This window comes from Garra rufa, unplaced genomic scaffold (assembly GCF_049309525.1).
Source record: "Garra rufa unplaced genomic scaffold, GarRuf1.0 hap1_unplaced_001, whole genome shotgun sequence".
Classification (NCBI taxonomy): Eukaryota; Metazoa; Chordata; class Actinopteri; order Cypriniformes; family Cyprinidae; genus Garra; species Garra rufa.
In genome coordinates, this window is record NW_027394276.1 from 12,605,058 (window position 1) to 12,622,337 (window position 17,280).

Here is a 17,280-nt window from a genome sequence, read left to right on the forward strand (position 1 = left end):
CTTTCTTTCTCAAAAATGGATAACATAAACTCACAATTGTGAGAAATAAAGCCAGAATTGCAATATAAACTCATAATTCAGGTGTCTTTCTCAGAAATGGATGATATATACTCACAATTGTGAGAAATAAAGCCAGAATTGCAATATAAACTCATAATTCAGACTTTCTTTCTCAACAATGGATGATATAAACTTACAATTGTGAGCATTAAAGCCAGAATTGCAATATAAACTCATAATTCAGGCTTTCTTTCTCAACAATGGATGATATAAACCTACAATTGTAAGCATTAAAGCCAGAATTGCAACATAAACTCATAATTCAGGCTTTCTTTCTCAAAAAATTGATGATATATACTCACAATTGTGAAAAATAAAACCAGAATTGCTATATAAACTCACAATTCAGGCTTTCTTTCTCAGAAATGGGTGATATATACTCACAATTGTGAGAAATTAAGCCAGAATTGCAATATAAACTCATAATTCAGGCTTTCTTTCACAAAAATGAATAACATAAACTCACAATTGTGAGAAATAAAGCCAGAATTGCAATATATACTCACAATTCAGGCTTTCTTTCTTAGAAATGGATGATATATACTCACAATTGTGAGAAATAAAGCCAGAATTGCAATATAAACTCATAATTCAGACTTTCTTTCTCAAAAATGGATAACATAAACTCACAATTGTGAGAAATAAAGCCAGAATTGCAATATAAACTCATAATTCAGGCTTTCTTTCTCATAAATGGATGACATATACTCACAATTGTGAGAAATAAAGCCAGAATTGCAATATAAACTCATAATTCAGACTTTCTTTCTCAGAAATGGGTGATATATACTCACAATTGTGAGAAATAAAGCCAGAATTGCAATATAAACTCATAATTCAGGCTTTCTTTCTCAGAAATGGATGATATAACCTAGCAATTGTGAGCAATAAAGCCAGAATTACAATATAAACTCATAATTTAGGCTTTCTTTCTCAAAATTGGATAACATAAACTCACAATTGTGAGAAATAAAGCCATAATTGCAATATAAACTCATAATTCAGGCTTTCTTTCTCAAAAATGGATAACATAAACTCACAATTGTGAGAAATAAAGCCTGAATTGCAATATAAACTCATAATTCAGGCTTTCTTTCTCAAAAAATTGATGATATATACTCACAATTGTGAGAAGTAAAGCCAGAATTGCAATATGAACTGATAATTCAGGCTTTCTTTCTCAAAAATGGATGATATATTCTCACAATTGTGAGAAATAAAGCCAGAATTGCAATATAAACTCATAATTAAGACTTTCTTTCTCAAAAATGGATGATATAAACTTACAATTGTGAGCATTAAAGCCAGAATTGCAATATAAACTCATAATTCAGGCTTTCTTTCTCAAAAATGGATTATATAAACTTACAATTGTGAGCATTAAAGCCAGAATTGCAATATAAACTCATAATTCAGGCTTTCTTTCTCAAAAAAATGATGATATATACTCACAATTGTGAGAAATATAGCCAGAATTGCAATATCAACTCACAATTTAGGCTTTCTTTCTCAGAAGTGGATGATATATACTCACAATTGTGAGAAATTAAGCCAGAATTGCAATATAAACTCATAATTCAGGCTTTCTTTCTCAGAAATGGATGATATAACCTAGCAATTGTGAGCAATAAAGCCAGAATTACAATATAAACTCATAATTTAGGCTTTCTTTCTCAAAAATGGATAACATAAACTCACAATTGTGAGAAATAAAGCTATAATTGCAATATAAACTCATAATTCAGGCTTTCTTTCTCAGAAATGGATGATATATAATCACAATTGTGAGAAATAAAGCCAGAATTGCAATATAAACTCATAATTCAGGCTTTCTTTCTCAGGAATGGATGATATAAACCCGCAATTGTGAGCAATAAAGCCAGAATTGCAAAATTAACTAATAATTCAGGCTTTCTTTCTCAGAAATGGATGATATATACTCACAATTGTGAGAAATAAAGCCAGAATTGCAATATAAACTCATAATTCAGGCTTACTTTGACAAAAATGGATAACATAAACTCACAATTGTGAGAAATAAAGCCAGAATTGCAATATAAACTCATAATTCAGGCTTTCTTTCTCAGAAATGGGTGATATATACTCACAATTGTGAGAAATAAAGCCAGAATTGCAATATAAACTCATAATTCAGGCTTTCTTTCTCAGAAATGGGTGATATATACTCACAATTGTGAGAAATAAAGCCAGAATTGCAATATAAACTCATAATTCAGGCTTTCTTTCTCAGAAATGGATGATATATACTCACAATTGTGAGAAATAAAGGCAGAATTGCAATATGAACTGATAATTCAGGCTTTCTTTCTCAACAATGGATGATATAAACTTCCAGTTGTGAGAAATAAAGCCAGAATTGCAATATATACTCACAATTCAGGCTTTCTTTCTTAGAAATGGATGATATATACTCACAATTGTGAGAAATAAAGCCAGAATTGCAATATAAACTCATAATTCAGACTTTCTTTCTCAAAAATTGATGATATAAACTTACAATTGTGAGCATTAAAGCCAGAATTGCAATATAAACTCATAATTCAGGCTTTCTTTCTCAAAAATGGATGAAATAAACTTACAATTGTGAGTTTATAAGCCAGAATTGCAATATAAACTCATAATTCAGGCTTTCTTTCTCAAAAAATTGATGATACATGCTCACAATTGTGAGAAATAAAGCCAGAATTGCAATATAAACTCATACTTCAGGCTTTCTTTCTCAAAAATGGATGATATAAACTTACAATTGTGAGAAATAAAGCCTGAATTGCAATATAAACTCATAATTCAGGCTTTCTTTCTCAAAAAATTGATGATATATACTCACAATTGTGAGAAATTAAGCCAGAATTGCAATATAAACTCATAATTCAGGCTTTCTTTCACAAAAATGGATAACATAAACTCACAATTGTGAGAAATAAAGCCAGAATTGCAATATAAACTCATAATTCAGGCTTTCTTTCTCAAAAATGGATGATATAAACTTACAATTGTGAGCATTAAAGCCAGAATTGCAATAAAAACTCATAATTCAGGCTTTCTTTCTCAAAAATGGATGATATATTCTCACAGTTGTGAGAAATAAAGCCAGAATTGCAATATAATCTCATAATTAAGACTTTCTTTCTCAAAAATGGATGATATAAACTTACAATTGTGAGCATTAAAGCCAGAATTGCAATATAAACTCATAATTTAGGCTTTCTTTCTCAAAAATGGATGATATAAACTTACAATTGTGAGAAATAAAGCCAGAATTGCAATATAAAATCACAATTCAGGCTTTCTTTCTCAAAAATGGATAACTTAAACTCACAATTGTGATAAATAAAACCAGAATTGCAATATAAACTCACAATTCAGGTTTTCTTTCTCAAAAATGGATAACATAAACTCACAATTGTGAGAAATAAAGCCAGAATTGCAAAATAAACTCACAATTCAGGCTTTCTTTCTCAGAAATGGATGACATATACTCACATTTGTGAGAAATAAAGCCAGAATTGCAATATAAACTCATAATTCAGGCTTTCTTTCACAAAAATGGATAACATAAACTCACAATTGTGAGAAATAAAGCCAGAATTGCAATATAAACTCATAATTCAGGCTTTCTTTCTCAAAAATGGATGATATAAACTTACAATTGTGAGCATTAAAGCCAGAATTGCAATATAAACTCATAATTCAGGCTTTCTTTCTCAGAAATTAGTGATATATGCTCACAATTGTGAGAAATAAAGCCAAAATTGCAATATAAACTCATAATTCAGACTTTCTTTCTCAGAAATGGGTGATATATACTCACAATTGTGAGAAATAAAGCCAGAATTGCAATATAAACTCATAATTGAGGCTTTCTTTCTCAAAAATGGATGATATATACTCACAATTGTGAGAAATAAAGCCAAAATTGCAATATAAACTCATAATTCAGGCTTTCTTTCTCAGAAATGGGTGATATATACTCACAATTGTGAGAAATAAAGCCAGAATTGCAATATAAACTCATAATTCAGGCTTTCTTTCTTAGAAATGGATGATATATACTCACAATTGTGAGAAATAAAGCCAGAATTGCAATATGAACTCATAATTCAGGCTTTCTTTCTCACAAATTGGTGATATATACTCACAATTGTGAGAAATAAAGACAGAATTGCAATATAAACTCATAATTCAGACTTTCTTTCTCAAAAATGGATAACATAAACTCACAATTGTGAGAAATAAAGCCAGAATTGCAATATAAACTCATAATTCAGGCTTTCTTTCTCAAAAATGGATGATATAAACTTACAATTGTGAGCATTAAAGCCAGAATTGCAATATAAACTCATAATTCAGGCTTTCTTTCTCGGAAATTAGTGATATATGCTCACAATTGTGAGAAATAAAGCCAAAATTGCAATATAAACTCATAATTCAGACTTTCTTTCTCAGAAATGGGTGATATATACTCACAATTGTGAGAAATAAAGCCAGAATTGCAATATAAACTCATAATTGAGGCTTTCTTTCTCAAAAATGGATGATATATACTCACAATTGTGAGAAATAAAGCCAAAATTGCAATATAAACTCATAATTCAGGCTTTCTTTCTCAGAAATGGGTGATATATACTCACAATTGTGAGAAATAAAGCCAGAATTGCAATATAAACTCATAATTCAGGCTTTCTTTCTTAGAAATGGATGATATATACTCACAATTGTGAGAAATAAAGCCAGAATTGCAATATGAACTCATAATTCAGGCTTTCTTTCTCACAAATTGGTGATATATACTCACAATTGTGAGAAATAAAGACAGAATTGCAATATAAACTCATAATTCAGACTTTCTTTCTCAAAAATGGATAACATAAACTCACAATTGTGAGAAATAAAGCCAGAATTGCGATATAAACTCATAATTCAGGCTTTCTTTCTCACAAATTGGTGATATATACTCACAATTGTGAGAAATAAAGACAGAATTGCAATATAAACTCATAATTCAGACTTTCTTTCTCAAAAATGGATAACATAAACTCACAATTGTGAGAAATAAAGCCAGAATTGCGATATAAACTCATAATTCAGGCTTTCTTTCTCAAAAAATTGATGATATATACTCACAATTGTGAGAAGTAAAGCCAGAATTGCAATATGAACTCACAATTCAGGCTTTCTTTCTCAACAATGGATGATATAAACTTCCAATTGTGAGCATTAAAGCCAGAATTGCAATATAAACTCACAATTCAGGCTTTCTTTCTCAAAAACGGATAACTTAAACTCACAATTGTGAGAAATAAAGCCAGAATTGCAATATAAACTCATAATTCAGGCTTTCTTTCTCAAAAATGGATAACATAAACTCACAATTGTGAGAAATAAACCTAGAATTGCAAAATAAACTCATAATTCAGGCTTTCTTTCTCAGAAATGGATGACATATACTCACATATGTGAGAAATAAAGCCAGAATTGCAATATAAACTCATAATTCAGGCTTTCTTTCACAAAAATGGAAAACATAAACTTACAATTGTGAGAAATAAAGCCAGAATTGCAATATAAACTCATAATTCAGGCTTTCTTTCTCAAAAATTAGTGATATATGCTCACAATTGTGAGAAATAAAGCCAAAATTGCAGTATAAACTCATAATTCAGGCTTTCTTTCTCAAAAATGGGTGATATATACTCACAATTGTGAGAAATAAAGCCAGAATTGCAATATAAACTCATAATTGAGGCTTTCTTTCTCAAAAATGGATGATATATACTCACAATTGTGAGAAATAAAGCCAGAATTGCAATATAAACTCATAATTCAGGCTTTCTTTCTCAAAAAATTGATGATATATACTCACAATTGTGAGAAGTAAAGCCAGAATTGCAATATGAACTGATAATTCAGGATTTCTTTCTCAACAATGGATTATATAAACTTCCAATTGTGAGCATTAAAGCCAGAATTGCAATATAAACTCATAATTCAGGCTTTCTTTCTCAAAAATGGATGATATAAACTTACAATTGTGAGTATTAAAGCCAGAATTGCAATATAAACTCATAATTCAGGCTTTCTTTCTCAACAATGGATGATATAAACTTCCAATTGTGAGCATTAAAGCCAGAATTGCAATATAAACTCATAATTCAGGCTTTCTTTCTCAAAAATGGGTGATATATACTCACAATTGTGAGAAATAAAGCCAGAATTGCAATATAAACTCATAATTTAGGCTTTCTTTCTCAAAAATGGATGATATATACTCACAATTGTGAGAAATAAAGCCAGAATTGCAATATAAACTCATAATTCAGGCTTTCTTTCTCAAAAAATTGATGATATATACTCACAATTGTGAGAAGTAAAGCCAGAATTGCAATATGAACTGATAATTCAGGATTTCTTTCTCAACAATGGATTATATAAACTTCCAATTGTGAGCATTAAAGCCAGAATTGCAATATAAACTCATAATTCAGGCTTTCTTTCTCAAAAATGGATGATATAAACTTACAATTGTGAGTATTAAAGCCAGAATTGCAATATAAACTCATAATTCAGGCTTTCTTTCTCAACAATGGATGATATAAACTTCCAATTGTGAGCATTAAAGCCAGAATTGCAATATAAACTCATAATTCAGGCTTTCTTTCTCAAAAATGGATGATATAAACTTACAATTGTGAGCATTAAAGCCAGAATTGCAATATAAACTCATAATTCAGGCTTTCTTTCTCAAAAATGGATGATATAAACTTACAATTGTGAGCATTAAAGCCAGAATTGCAATATAAACTAATAATTCAGGCTTTCTTTCTCAAAAATGGATGAAATAAACTTACAATTGTGAGCATTAAAGCCAGAATTGCAATATAAACTCATAATTCAGGCTTTCTTTCTCAAAAATGGATGATATAAACTTACAATTGTGAGCAATAAAGCCAGAATTGCAATATGAACTCATAATTCAGACTTTCTTTCTCAAAAATGGATAACATAAACTCACAATTGTGAGAAATAAAGCCAGAATTGCAATATAAACTCATAATTCAGGTGTCTTTCTCAGAAATGGATGATATATACTCACAATTGTGAGAAATAAAGCCAGAATTGCAATATAAACTCATAATTCAGACTTTCTTTCTCAACAATGGATGATATAAACTTACAATTGTGAGCATTAAAGCCAGAATTGCAATATAAACTCATAATTCAGGCTTTCTTTCTCAACAATGGATGATATAAACCTACAATTGTAAGCATTAAAGCCAGAATTGCAACATAAACTCATAATTCAGGCTTTCTTTCTCAAAAAATTGATGATATATACTCACAATTGTGAAAAATAAAACCAGAATTGCTATATAAACTCACAATTCAGGCTTTCTTTCTCAGAAATGGGTGATATATACTCACAATTGTGAGAAATTAAGCCAGAATTGCAATATAAACTCATAATTCAGGCTTTCTTTCACAAAAATGAATAACATAAACTCACAATTGTGAGAAATAAAGCCAGAATTGCAATATATACTCACAATTCAGGCTTTCTTTCTTAGAAATGGATGATATATACTCACAATTGTGAGAAATAAAGCCAGAATTGCAATATAAACTCATAATTCAGACTTTCTTTCTCAAAAATGGATAACATAAACTCACAATTGTGAGAAATAAAGCCAGAATTGCAATATAAACTCATAATTCAGGCTTTCTTTCTCATAAATGGATGACATATACTCACAATTGTGAGAAATAAAGCCAGAATTGCAATATAAACTCATAATTCAGACTTTCTTTCTCAGAAATGGGTGATATATACTCACAATTGTGAGAAATAAAGCCAGAATTGCAATATAAACTCATAATTCAGGCTTTCTTTCTCAGAAATGGATGATATAACCTAGCAATTGTGAGCAATAAAGCCAGAATTACAATATAAACTCATAATTTAGGCTTTCTTTCTCAAAATTGGATAACATAAACTCACAATTGTGAGAAATAAAGCCATAATTGCAATATAAACTCATAATTCAGGCTTTCTTTCTCAAAAATGGATAACATAAACTCACAATTGTGAGAAATAAAGCCTGAATTGCAATATAAACTCATAATTCAGGCTTTCTTTCTCAAAAAATTGATGATATATACTCACAATTGTGAGAAGTAAAGCCAGAATTGCAATATGAACTGATAATTCAGGCTTTCTTTCTCAAAAATGGATGATATATTCTCACAATTGTGAGAAATAAAGCCAGAATTGCAATATAAACTCATAATTAAGACTTTCTTTCTCAAAAATGGATGATATAAACTTACAATTGTGAGCATTAAAGCCAGAATTGCAATATAAACTCATAATTCAGGCTTTCTTTCTCAAAAATGGATTATATAAACTTACAATTGTGAGCATTAAAGCCAGAATTGCAATATAAACTCATAATTCAGGCTTTCTTTCTCAAAAAAATGATGATATATACTCACAATTGTGAGAAATTAAGCCAGAATTGCAATATAAACTCATAATTCAGGCTTTCTTTCTCAGAAATGGATGATATAACCTAGCAATTGTGAGCAATAAAGCCAGAATTACAATATAAACTCATAATTTAGGCTTTCTTTCTCAAAAATGGATAACATAAACTCACAATTGTGAGAAATAAAGCTATAATTGCAATATAAACTCATAATTCAGGCTTTCTTTCTCAGAAATGGATGATATATAATCACAATTGTGAGAAATAAAGCCAGAATTGCAATATAAACTCATAATTCAGGCTTTCTTTCTCAGGAATGGATGATATAAACCCGCAATTGTGAGCAATAAAGCCAGAATTGCAAAATTAACTAATAATTCAGGCTTTCTTTCTCAGAAATGGATGATATATACTCACAATTGTGAGAAATAAAGCCAGAATTGCAATATAAACTCATAATTCAGGCTTACTTTGACAAAAATGGATAACATAAACTCACAATTGTGAGAAATAAAGCCAGAATTGCAATATAAACTCATAATTCAGGCTTTCTTTCTCAGAAATGGGTGATATATACTCACAATTGTGAGAAATAAAGCCAGAATTGCAATATAAACTCATAATTCAGGCTTTCTTTCTCAGAAATGGGTGATATATACTCACAATTGTGAGAAATAAAGCCAGAATTGCAATATAAACTCATAATTCAGGCTTTCTTTCTCAGAAATGGATGATATATACTCACAATTGTGAGAAATAAAGGCAGAATTGCAATATGAACTGATAATTCAGGCTTTCTTTCTCAACAATGGATGATATAAACTTCCAGTTGTGAGAAATAAAGCCAGAATTGCAATATATACTCACAATTCAGGCTTTCTTTCTTAGAAATGGATGATATATACTCACAATTGTGAGAAATAAAGCCAGAATTGCAATATAAACTCATAATTCAGACTTTCTTTCTCAAAAATGGATAACATAAACTCACAATTGTGAGAAATAAAGCCAGAATTGCAATATAAACTCATAATTCAGGCTTTCTTTCTCAAAAATGGATAACATAAACTCACAATTGTGAGAAATAAAGCCAGAATTGCAATATAAACTCATAATTCAGGTGTCTTTCTCAGAAATGGATGATATATACTCACAATTGTGAGAAATAAAGCCAGAATTGCAATATAAACTCATAATTCAGACTTTCTTTCTCAACAATGGATGATATAAACTTACAATTGTGAGCATTAAAGCCAGAATTGCAATATAAACTCATAATTCAGGCTTTCTTTCTCAACAATGGATGATATAAACCTACAATTGTAAGCATTAAAGCCAGAATTGCAACATAAACTCATAATTCAGGCTTTCTTTCTCAAAAAATTGATGATATATACTCACAATTGTGAAAAATAAAACCAGAATTGCTATATAAACTCACAATTCAGGCTTTCTTTCTCAGAAATGGGTGATATATACTCACAATTGTGAGAAATTAAGCCAGAATTGCAATATAAACTCATAATTCAGGCTTTCTTTCACAAAAATGAATAACATAAACTCACAATTGTGAGAAATAAAGCCAGAATTGCAATATATACTCACAATTCAGGCTTTCTTTCTTAGAAATGGATGATATATACTCACAATTGTGAGAAATAAAGCCAGAATTGCAATATAAACTCATAATTCAGACTTTCTTTCTCAAAAATGGATAACATAAACTCACAATTGTGAGAAATAAAGCCAGAATTGCAATATAAACTCATAATTCAGGCTTTCTTTCTCATAAATGGATGACATATACTCACAATTGTGAGAAATAAAGCCAGAATTGCAATATAAACTCATAATTCAGACTTTCTTTCTCAGAAATGGGTGATATATACTCACAATTGTGAGAAATAAAGCCAGAATTGCAATATAAACTCATAATTCAGGCTTTCTTTCTCAGAAATGGATGATATAACCTAGCAATTGTGAGCAATAAAGCCAGAATTACAATATAAACTCATAATTTAGGCTTTCTTTCTCAAAATTGGATAACATAAACTCACAATTGTGAGAAATAAAGCCATAATTGCAATATAAACTCATAATTCAGGCTTTCTTTCTCAAAAATGGATAACATAAACTCACAATTGTGAGAAATAAAGCCTGAATTGCAATATAAACTCATAATTCAGGCTTTCTTTCTCAAAAAATTGATGATATATACTCACAATTGTGAGAAGTAAAGCCAGAATTGCAATATGAACTGATAATTCAGGCTTTCTTTCTCAAAAATGGATGATATATTCTCACAATTGTGAGAAATAAAGCCAGAATTGCAATATAAACTCATAATTAAGACTTTCTTTCTCAAAAATGGATGATATAAACTTACAATTGTGAGCATTAAAGCCAGAATTGCAATATGAACTGATAATTCAGGCTTTCTTTCTCAACAATGGATGATATAAACTTCCAGTTGTGAGCATTAAAGCCAGAATTGCAATATAAACTCATAATTGAGGCTTTCTTTCTCAAAAATGGATGATATAAACTTACAATTGTGAGCATTAAAGCCAGAATTGCAATATAAACTCATAATTCAGGCTTTCTTTCTCAACAATGGATGATATAAACTTCCAGTTGTGAGCATTAAAGCCAGAATTGCAATATAAACTCATAATTGAGGCTTTCTTTCTCAAAAATGGATGATATAAACTTCCAGTTGTGAGCATTAAAGCCAGAATTGCAATATAAACTCATAATTCAGGCTTTCTTTCTCAAAAATGGATGAAATAAACTTACAATTGTGAGTTTATAAGCCAGAATTGCAATATAAACTCAGAATGCAGGCTTTCTTTCTCAAAAAATTGATGATATATACTCACAATTGTGAGAAATAAAGCCAGAATTGCAATATAAACTCATAATTCAGGCTTTCTTTCTCAAAAATGGATGATATAAACTTACAATTGTGAGCATTAAAGCCAGAATTGCAATATAAACTCATAATTCAGGCTTTCTTTCTCAAAAATGGATGATATAAACTTACAATTGTGAGCATTAAAGCCAGAATTGCAATATAAACTAATAATTCAGGCTTTCTTTCTCAAAAATGGATGAAATAAACTTACAATTGTGAGCATTAAAGCCAGAATTGCAATATAAACTCATAATTCAGGCTTTCTTTCTCAAAAATGGATGATATAAACTTACAATTGTGAGCAATAAAGCCAGAATTGCAATATGAACTCATAATTCAGACTTTCTTTCTCAAAAATGGATAACATAAACTCACAATTGTGAGAAATAAAGCCAGAATTGCAATATAAACTCATAATTCAGGTGTCTTTCTCAGAAATGGATGATATATACTCACAATTGTGAGAAATAAAGCCAGAATTGCAATATAAACTCATAATTCAGACTTTCTTTCTCAACAATGGATGATATAAACTTACAATTGTGAGCATTAAAGCCAGAATTGCAATATAAACTCATAATTCAGGCTTTCTTTCTCAACAATGGATGATATAAACTTACAATTGTAAGCATTAAAGCCAGAATTGCAACATAAACTCATAATTCAGGCTTTCTTTCTCAAAAAATTGATGATATATACTCACAATTGTGAAAAATAAAACCAGAATTGCTATATAAACTCACAATTCAGGCTTTCTTTCTCAGAAATGGGTGATATATACTCACAATTGTGAGAAATAAAGCCAGAATTGCAATATAAACTCATAATTCAGACTTTCTTTCTCAGAAATGGGTGATATATACTCACAATTGTGAGAAATAAAGCCAGAATTGCAATATAAACTCATAATTCAGGCTTTCTTTCTCAGAAATGGATGATATAACCTAGCAATTGTGAGCAATAAAGCCAGAATTACAATATAAACTCATAATTTAGGCTTTCTTTCTCAAAATTGGATAACATAAACTCACAATTGTGAGAAATAAAGCCATAATTGCAATATAAACTCATAATTCAGGCTTTCTTTCTCAGAAATGGATGATATATACTCACAATTGTCAGAAATAAAGCCAGAATTGCAATATAATTTTTATACTTCAGGCTTTCTTTCTCAGAAATGGGTCATATATATACTCACAATTGTGAGAAATAAAGCCAGAATTGCAATATGAACTCATAATTCAGGCTTTCTTTCTCAGGAATGGATGATATAAACCCGCAATTGTGAGCAATAAAGCCAGAATTGCAATATGAACTCATAATTCAGACTTTCTTTTTTCAAAAATGGATAACATAAACTCACAATTGTGAGAAATAAAGCCAGAATTGCAATATAAACTCATAATTCAGGTGTCTTTCTCAGAAATGGATGATATATACTCACAATTGTGAGAAATAAAGCCAGAATTGCAATATAAACTCATAATTCAGACTTTCTTTCTCAACAATGGATGATATAAACTTACAATTGTGAGCATTAAAGCCAGAATTGCAATATAAACTCATAATTCAGGCTTTCTTTCTCAACAATGGATGATATAAACTTACAATTGTAAGCATTAAAGCCAGAATTGCAACATAAACTCATAATTCAGGCTTTCTTTCTCAAAAAATTGATGATATATACTCACAATTGTGAAAAATAAAACCAGAATTGCTATATAAACTCACAATTCAGGCTTTCTTTCTCAGAAATGGGGGATATATACTCACAATTGTGAGAAATTAAGCCAGAATTGCAATATAAACTCATAATTCAGGCTTTCTTTCACAAAAATGGGTGATATATACTCACAATTGTGAGAAATTAAGCCAGAATTGCAAAATAAACTCATAATTCAGGCTTTGTTTCTCAGAAGTGGATGATATATACTCACAATTGTGAGAAATAAAGCCAGAATTGCAATATAAACTCATAATTCAGACTTTCTTTCTCAGAAATGGGTGATATATACTCACAATTGTGAGAAATAAAGCCAGAATTGCAATATAAACTCATAATTCAGGCTTTCTTTCTCAGAAATGGATGATATAACCTAGCAATTGTGAGCAATAAAGCCAGAATTACAATATAAACTCATAATTTAGGCTTTCTTTCTCAAAATTGGATAACATAAACTCACAATTGTGAGAAATAAAGCCATAATTGCAATATAAACTCATAATTCAGGCTTTCTTTCTCAAAAATGGATAACATAAACTCACAATTGTGAGAAATAAAGCCTGAATTGCAATATAAACTCATAATTCAGGCTTTCTTTCTCAAAAAATTGATGATATATACTCACAATTGTGAGAAGTAAAGCCAGAATTGCAATATGAACTGATAATTCAGGCTTTCTTTCTCAAAAATGGATGATATATTCTCACAATTGTGAGAAATAAAGCCAGAATTGCAATATAAACTCATAATTAAGACTTTCTTTCTCAAAAATGGATGATATAAACTTACAATTGTGAGCATTAAAGCCAGAATTGCAATATAAACTCATAATTCAGGCTTTCTTTCTCAAAAATGGATTATATAAACTTACAATTGTGAGCATTAAAGCCAGAATTGCAATATAAACTCATAATTCAGGCTTTCTTTCTCAAAAAAATGATGATATATACTCACAATTGTGAGAAATATAGCCAGAATTGCAATATCAACTCACAATTTAGGCTTTCTTTCTCAGAAGTGGATGATATATACTCACAATTGTGAGAAATTAAGCCAGAATTGCAATATAAACTCATAATTCAGGCTTTCTTTCTCAGAAATGGATGATATAACCTAGCAATTGTGAGCAATAAAGCCAGAATTACAATATAAACTCATAATTTAGGCTTTCTTTCTCAAAAATGGATAACATAAACTCACAATTGTGAGAAATAAAGCCATAATTGCAATATAAACTCATAATTCAGGCTTTCTTTCTCAGAAATGGATGATATATACTCACAATTGTGAGAAATAAAGCCAGAATTGCAATATAAACTCATAATTCAGGCTTTCTTTCTCAGGAATGGATGATATAAACCCGCAATTGTGAGCAATAAAGCCAGAATTGCAAAATTAACTAATAATTCAGGCTTTCTTTCTCAGGAATGGATGATATATACTCACAATTGTGAGAAATAAAGCCAGAATTGCAATATAAACTCATAATTCAGGCTTACTTTGACAAAAATGGATAACATAAACTCACAATTGTGAGAAATAAAGCCAGAATTGCAATATAAACTCATAATTCAGGCTTTCTTTCTCAGAAATGGGTGATATATACTCACAATTGTGAGAAATAAAGCCAGAATTGCAATATAAACTCATAATTCAGGCTTTCTTTCTCAGAAATGGGTGATATATACTCACAATTGTGAGAAATAAAGCCAGAATTGCAATATAAACTCATAATTCAGGCTTTCTTTCTCAGAAATGGATGATATATACTCACAATTGTGAGAAATAAAGGCAGAATTGCAATATGAACTGATAATTCAGGCTTTCTTTCTCAACAATGGATGATATAAACTTCCAGTTGTGAGCATTAAAGCCAGAATTGCAATATAAACTCATAATTGAGGCTTTCTTTCTCAAAAATGGATGATATAAACTTACAATTGTGAGCATTAAAGCCAGAATTGCAATATAAACTCATAATTCAGGCTTTCTTTCTCAACAATGGATGATATAAACTTCCAGTTGTGAGCATTAAAGCCAGAATTGCAATATAAACTCATAATTGAGGCTTTCTTTCTCAAAAATGGATGATATAAACTTCCAGTTGTGAGCATTAAAGCCAGAATTGCAATATAAACTCATAATTCAGGCTTTCTTTCTCAAAAATGGATGAAATAAACTTACAATTGTGAGTTTATAAGCCAGAATTGCAATATAAACTCAGAATGCAGGCTTTCTTTCTCAAAAAATTGATGATATATACTCACAATTGTGAGAAATAAAGCCAGAATTGCAATATAAACTCATAATTCAGGCTTTCTTTCTCAAAAATGGATGATATAAACTTACAATTGTGAGCATTAAAGCCAGAATTGCAATATAAACTCATAATTCAGGCTTTCTTTCTCAAAAATGGATGATATAAACTTACAATTGTGAGCATTAAAGCCAGAATTGCAATATAAACTAATAATTCAGGCTTTCTTTCTCAAAAATGGATGAAATAAACTTACAATTGTGAGCATTAAAGCCAGAATTGCAATATAAACTCATAATTCAGGCTTTCTTTCTCAAAAATGGATGATATAAACTTACAATTGTGAGCAATAAAGCCAGAATTGCAATATGAACTCATAATTCAGACTTTCTTTCTCAAAAATGGATAACATAAACTCACAATTGTGAGAAATAAAGCCAGAATTGCAATATAAACTCATAATTCAGGTGTCTTTCTCAGAAATGGATGATATATACTCACAATTGTGAGAAATAAAGCCAGAATTGCAATATAAACTCATAATTCAGACTTTCTTTCTCAACAATGGATGATATAAACTTACAATTGTGAGCATTAAAGCCAGAATTGCAATATAAACTCATAATTCAGGCTTTCTTTCTCAACAATGGATGATATAAACTTACAATTGTAAGCATTAAAGCCAGAATTGCAACATAAACTCATAATTCAGGCTTTCTTTCTCAAAAAATTGATGATATATACTCACAATTGTGAAAAATAAAACCAGAATTGCTATATAAACTCACAATTCAGGCTTTCTTTCTCAGAAATGGGTGATATATACTCACAATTGTGAGAAATAAAGCCAGAATTGCAATATAAACTCATAATTCAGACTTTCTTTCTCAGAAATGGGTGATATATACTCACAATTGTGAGAAATAAAGCCAGAATTGCAATATAAACTCATAATTCAGGCTTTCTTTCTCAGAAATGGATGATATAACCTAGCAATTGTGAGCAATAAAGCCAGAATTACAATATAAACTCATAATTTAGGCTTTCTTTCTCAAAATTGGATAACATAAACTCACAATTGTGAGAAATAAAGCCATAATTGCAATATAAACTCATAATTCAGGCTTTCTTTCTCAGAAATGGATGATATATACTCACAATTGTCAGAAATAAAGCCAGAATTGCAATATAATTTTTATACTTCAGGCTTTCTTTCTCAGAAATGGGTCATATATATACTCACAATTGTGAGAAATAAAGCCAGAATTGCAATATGAACTCATAATTCAGGCTTTCTTTCTCAAGAATGGATGATATAAACCCGCAATTGTGAGCAATAAAGCCAGAATTGCAATTTAAACCCATATTTCCGGCTTTCTTTCTCAAAAATGGATGATATATCCTCACAATTGTGAGAAACAAAGCCAGAATTGCAATATAAACTCATAATTTAGGCTTACTTTGACAAAAATGGATAACATAAACTCACAATTGTGAGAAATAAAGCCAGAATTGCAATATAAACTCATAATTCAGGCTTTCTTTCTCAGAAATGGATGATATATACTCACAGTTGTGAGAAATAAAGCCAGAATTGCAATATGAACTGATAATTCAGGCTTTCTTTCTCAACAATGGATGATATAAACTTCCAGTTGTGAGCATTAAAGCCAGAATTGCAATATAAACTCATAATTGAGGCTTTCTTTCTCAAAAATGGATGATATAAACTTACAATTGTGAGCATTAAAGCCAGAATTGCAATATAAACTCATAATTGAGGCTTTCTTTCTCAAAAATGGATGATATAAACTTACAATTG